Raw genomic sequence first — 6,871 nt, 5'->3', positions numbered from 1 at the left:
CCGGCCTATTTTTTGTATTTTCTTATGCTCGTAAAAGCTGTTTTTATTTCTGCCGGTGGGGAAAGAGGGGGAGCATTTTGTCTGATATTCTTACCCAAAGTATCTTTCCTATATCAAAGCTGTTAAATTTGGCTTCACTTTCTCTAAAGATTCTGACTTTACGAGAAAGGTTTATTCTGTAGCCTCAGGGTCGCCTTTGAGTGGCCAAGCGGGAAGTTCAGAATTACCTGTTTTCAAGTTCAGTGAGAGTTACAAAAGCATCTTCATATCACCGAAAAAGAGAAGCTGACCTGAGCATGCATGCAGGCTTCACGTTTGGGTGTTGTGTTCCTTGACAGGCTGAGCTTAGCCCACACTATCTCCTGAGTTATCCAGGTGTGAGGACCACACACGTGTGAGCGTGAGCACCACAGAGAAGAGCTGGAGAGGTAGCACTAATTGTCCGGAGCCCTCTGACCAGCTACCGCCCACACATCCCCAAGCAATCAGTGACAGCACGTTGGGCTCCCCCTGCTTCTGTTTCTGTTTCATTTGGTATGGGAATCTTACAGAGGTCACATCAAACGAGTGGAACAGTAAGCCTGCCAGTCAGTCCTGGATTGAGTGTGCAGCAAAGAGGGCTTTCTGTTCAGATGTCTACAAAGAAAATGAGCAGAGTGTCCATTGTGTTACAGACATTGATCTGTGAACTATGTATGGAAATAACGTACACATGTACCTATACATATATACGACAATCCTTCATGACAAACCTACAATGAGCATTATCCCCACTTGAAAAATGCAGAAATGAAGCAAAAGTCACATGCAGTGGGCATTAGGAAATCAGTTGAACGTCAGCAGACCACTGCCTCAGCTTTTTCGGCCCACTGTTTCACTGGAGGAGGACTGGAGTCCCATGAAGCAATGGGGCATGTGCCTTAGTCCTTCCTGTGGCCCTGAGCACGGCAGCTTTATCAGGACGGTATGTTTCATGGCTCTGCCTTCTCAGGCAGAGCGTATGGGTCTCTCTCTCTCATCACATGTGTGCACCAGTGATAGCTAGACATCACATAGGTGCGTCTCCCAACTATGCCCACCAGAAACACTGTGGTTGTAAAACAGAAAAGTGCCCTGTGTCTAGACTGAGATAAAGACAAAGTACTTATTGGGAAAAAGTTCACGGATCAAGGAAAAGATGGTAAAATTGCAGTTTGAGAATAAAAAAAAAATGTATCTCTTGTGCTATTTGTTTGTAAGTCTAAAGGGTTCAGTGTGCTGAGATATCACTAACCAGCTTTGCTGGACTATTGAGTGTTCCTTTTTAGGGGAAGTACCCCATGCTAAGCATGTCCCATTATACCTGCCATGAGGGTGCCCTGGAGAGGGACCCGTAAGAAGTTTGGCTTGGCTGTGAACCCCTAGCATCTAGGAACACTTGATGGTCCTATAGGCACAATACAGTCTGTGAGTGGAGCCTGGGAGCAGAGTAGTCAAACACGGGAGCACTCAGGGCTCAGACAGGAGAATTGAATGTGCTGTAACAGAGATTGAACTGGCAGACCATGACAGGGCCCTGATGGCTTGAGATAGCCCATGCCCAAGAAATCGGAAGTTTTGGACAAAATGCGAACGTCAGTTTTCACACACAGATAAGGATGTATGTCTATTATTACAGATTTAATCAAGTTTGACATTATTTAAGAAATGGCAGCATTTCATAGGGCCACGTAGGAGACAGGCCATTCTTGAATAATCTTTATGCCCTGTCACATTGTCTGCTTAGGAATTTATGAAGACATCGTGGTGCTGGCTGCATGTATCCACCACGTCTTTATAATGAGCATTCTGTGCACGTGGCTCCCAATACCAGCAGCACTGCATGTTCTTCAGAAGTTCCCAGTAGACACTGAAACATCTTTATTTAAAAATTTTTCATGCAGTATATTTTGTTTCTATTCTTTCCCCTCTCCCAACTCCTCCTGGATTCTCCCCCACCTCCTTCCCCATCCAATCTGGATTCTCCCCCACCTCCCTCCCCATCCAATTTGAGGCACGCTCACTTGGGTGCTGCTCTCTTTTTTCTCTCTCAAAACAAAAACCAAGAACAAAGAACAAAAAAAAAAACTAAAAGAAGAAGGAAAAAGGAAGGAAGGGAAGAAAGAAAAAGAAAGCTGGAAAGTAAAAATTAGCCAAATCAAACTAGAGGTGGTGGGTGATCCCAAGGAACTCTCCTCCAGATACAACAGTTCTGATGCACACATGAGCTCAGAGGTAGTAGGTGATCCCAAGGAACCCTCCTCCAGACACAACAGGACTGATGTGCACATGAACTCAGACACTGCTTTGTAGGTTCAAGCCATTTTCTGTTTAAATAAAACGGAAGGTTTTAATTTTAACTTAGTTAAATTACATATAATAAAACAGTTATCAAGCAAGAATTACAGTTACTATATATCTATCTTTTATTATAACTAAGGAAAACGATAATTATTCTTCACCTCCATCAAATACTCCAGAAGTATATATTATTACCTAAGTTAACAGGAAGTGTATTGTAAACAGCTTCCAAAACTCTAGAATTGACAGAGACATCTCGCTGCCTGGACAGTCACCGAAAGTTCTTCTGTAACATTGGAGCATCCATCTTCAGCCTACAAGCCCATAGTATCTGACAGACTTTTCCACAAAGCAGGAAATTTCAAAGACAGTTCCACCTATAGTAGCAGTTTGTCAATCACTTTCTTCTGTGTTCTGCAGAATGTCTAGCAGACTCTATCATGAAGCAGAAACCCCAAAGGACCACCTTACCTTTAGGCAAATTCAGCCATCATCTCTCTGTGGGTACTGCACGTCAAATTCATCAAGCAGTCCATGCAAGAGCAGCTTCTTGCCCTAATGGCTAACAAACTCCATAAGGAGCCTCTTTGGTGCCCATCTTCCTCTTGAAGTAGACTGGTGCTGCCAGGAGCAGATGTGTCCCACGGTCATACAAAGTTCTAACTTCTTAAAACATTTTAAATGCCATATTCTGAAGGTCTCTGAAAGATTTGAAGAATCCCTATCTAACTGAAATATCTCTATATATCTAAAAAAACCTATCTAACATGACTACAAGCTTGACCATTATAGATGACTCTCTATTAACCTATATTTTTAAATTATACATTACATTTTAAATGAGTTGTACAAACACAATGCCTTAATCAAGAGCAAAAATATACATATAATAAAATTGACCTTAAATTTGTATCAATAAGCCAAGATCTATACCAATCTCTATAGTATATACCCCTTTAAATGTAAACAAACATTTGTAAACAATATTTGGGAATATGGGCATAGTTCTCTCCAAACTGCTTCCTGCTGTTTATTGGGCAAAGTAATTTTTTGAGGTGTGATCAAGGTGACCTTTCAGGGGTTCTTGGTCCATCAAACACATTAGTCTGGAAGGATTCCATAGGTTCTCATCCTCTGTGGAAACGAAAGAAGAACCTCTTTTCCAAAGCAAATATCCTTAGACCCAAATTTTGAAATCAAGATACCTTTAGAGTATATATGCTGGCTTAGTTTAACAGTCTGTACAATGAAATGTCTCTCTGTATTTAGCTCGTTCACAGTAAAAAAAAATTAAAAAATGATAGTATTCATAATCAAGACTCTCTGTAAATTTTCCATGTTTATGTGGCTTATTTATTTTTACCCTATTTTTCATATTTATTTTATTATCTTTATTTCTTTCATTTTTGACTGTCTGTACTCTGTCTCTTTAAAGACTGTGTTTTATTTTTTTAAGTATTTACTTCTTTTCCAACCCTCTATACTCTTTTTCTTCTCTCTCCCAAGCCTATGTACATTTAGCCAACACTGTGACCCATTTAGAAGTTTTTTTTTTTTTTTTAAATCTGGATTTGTCTTTATTGCATATCTGTAATCCTTTTCTGACCAGAAGTGCTTCTTAAAATGCTAAGCCCTTCTTATGAACTTAAGTGGCAGCATTGCTAGGGGAAATATGGCCCTGCCTGTTTGCTCTACCCAGTCCAACATGGTAAAAGTTTGTTAGTGTCTGAGACTGCTGGGTGGGAGCCATCCTCACCACCTCAACTCTGATAGCCAGTTGGCCCATGTTGCCACCAAGTAACTTGTAGCAAGCTTGTTACAAGTTACTCCACTTAATGCTTGGCCTCCCAAAAGAATTAGAGTTCCTGCTGGCAACATGGCCCATGGCCCAGGAAGCCACTGTTTCAAAACCATGTAGCTGTTTTTCTAGACCTCTCTTAAAGGAGCCATAGCATATCGCCAGCAAGCAAAGCCCATACAGGGGAAAAATGTGGTTAAACTTTGTTTTTTAGTGTATAGAATTCCTTTCCAAGCCCTCTCAGGTTTTATGTGGATTTTAGTTGGCCATGTTCGCGTCAATTTGTAGTAGGAGGCTGCTTATTCATTTCCTGGTTGCCCACACTCTCAAAATCATCACATAGAAACTGTATTAATTAAATCCTGCTTGGCCTATTAGCTCTAACTTCTTATTGGCTAGCTTTTACGTTTTAATTTAACCCATTTCCATTATTTTATATTTTACCACGTGGCTCGTGGCCTACCTGCAAGATTTAATATGTCTGTCTCTGGAAGTGGCTCCTTGGCTTCTCTCTGACTCCACCTCCTTTCTCCCAGCATTCAGTTTAGTTTTCCCCACCTAGCTCTGTTCTACTTTACCACAGGCCCAAAACAGCTTCTTTATTAACCAATGGTATTCACAGCATACAGAGGGCAATCCCACACCAGTTTTCTCTAAACTTTTTGAATCTGCTCAGGAGATCTAAGAACATCCTTGTGACTTATATATAGAATGTTCCCTGATGCTGTTGTATTGAAGGCTTGGTCCCAAGCTAATGTCACCATTGAAGGATTAATAGGCGGTTGGACTGTAGGACCTAGTTGGAAGAAGCAGGTCACCGGGGAAGTACCCACAAGAGGTGTGCCTGTCTTTGGCCCTTTTCTCTCTGCGTCCTGGATACCAGGAGGTGAGCTACATTGCTCTGTCATCCTCTCTTTGTGTGGGTGAATGTTCTGACCCCAGTTGGTAGCACTGTTTGGCCTTTGACACGGAACCTTTAGGAGGTGGAGCCTTGATGGAGGAAATGTGCTGCTTGAGGTGGTTTGAGAGCCACAGGGCTTTGACTGCTTTCTGCCTTCTGCTGGTGGATGGAACAGAAAGCAGCCTATGTCCCGCTTCTGCCAACAGCCGTGTTTTCCACACCCTGTGGAACCATAAACTCAACTCTTAAGTTGCTTCTGGTCATGGCATTTTAACAAAACAACAGGAAAGCGACTCACCTTCTTATTGACTGTCCACTTGCCACAGGCCCACAGAGATGGGACCACAACCATGAACTGAAATCTCCGAAACTGAAACCGTGGACCCAAATCAACCTCTTCTCCTTCAAGTGTTTCTGTCAACACAACGAAAAGTAGCTAACAGAGGAAGCAAGTCGACGAGGGACTGTCCCTGTGGCTCCCAGCTGTGGGCAAAGCCTTTGAATTACTTCATGAGAAGAACCTGCAGATGTTAGCTAAAAATGTCAACTCACTGGAGGATCAGGAGACTCTGACAGGAACGCAGGCCACAGAGACAGCAGGCTCAGACAGTTTTCACACAGGTTTGGGCTGCTCTTGGGTATTGAATTAGAGCTAGGAAGACTACATTCTAGCTAAAAACCCAAGACACGTGAGGCTAAGTTTAATTGTGACAGGATAATTAATCGAGAAAATTCAGTTCAGGCAGTAGCATGGATATTGCTGGGTACTCTTGGCCAGGTTTATAGTGAGAGAGTCGAAACAAAGAGCCAAGAGGAAAGATGTTAAAAGCTTAAGAGTTTAGCCGAAAAAGGGAATGCATTAAAATGGAAGCCAAAGAAGGTGTGGTTGCTAGCGAGATTAGAGCCTTCAGAAAGAAGCCAAGTATTTTGCATTGGATGGGAAAGAAGCTGTGAAAGTCTAAGGAGTTGGCTGGACCACACCACAGGCACAAGAATGGAACAATGTAAACTCCTTTGAGAGACGGCTTTGAGAAAATCACTCTGGTCTCTGTTCTCACAGGTCTGCCTAGGGACATGCTTCTCTTCTCCTATCAGCCAGGCACTCAGTGGCCTCCAAGACAGGACCCAGGACAACCTGGATACCGCTTAGCTGCCGGCATCATCCACATGATGCAGACATGCAGGATGCAGGAGTTGCGGGCTCATGGAGGCTTGAGAGATGAGGTGGTGTGTGGAGAGTTAGAGCCCTGAGGGGGTGAACTGAAGCGGAAGTTAGAGATGCCAGGGTCTTGAAACACCTAAAAGAAAGCCACACGGAACAGCTGCAGGGAGAGAACAGTCCACAGAGAGAGCTCCAGGGCTGGAGCCAGCAAGGCTGTGGGGGCGGAGCTTATGCCTATGGATTCACACCTCGATACCATGTGTCCCAGATGCAGGGCACAGAGCTGTAACATCTGTTTCACCCTGCTAGGCTTTGTTCTTGCTCTGGGCAGTCATTTCTCATCTCCCAGTTATCTGCTTTGTAGAGGTGGCTCCTCAACTGTTGCATTCTGGGAGTATGCATTTTTTAAACTTTCATCAGGACATACAGGAGTTTGTCTTGAGCTGCAGAGGAGACTTTGATCTTGGACTCTTGAGAAATACTGACAGTATTGAGATTGTGAGGACACTGCAGGTGGACAACTGTGGACACTGCAGGTGGACGACTGTGGACACTGCAGGTGGACGACTGTGGACACTGTGGGTGGACACTGCAGGTGGACAACTGTGGACACTGCTGCAGGTGGATGACGACTGTGGACACTGCAGGTGGACGACTGTGGACACTGCAGGTGGACGACTGTGGACACTGC

Source organism: Microtus ochrogaster, chromosome 16, assembly GCF_000317375.1.
Source record: "Microtus ochrogaster isolate Prairie Vole_2 chromosome 16, MicOch1.0, whole genome shotgun sequence".
In the NCBI taxonomy this organism is placed as follows: domain Eukaryota; kingdom Metazoa; phylum Chordata; class Mammalia; order Rodentia; family Cricetidae; genus Microtus; species Microtus ochrogaster.
The sequence above is the reverse complement of the archived record's forward strand: the minus strand, read 5'-3'. Positions refer to the sequence as shown.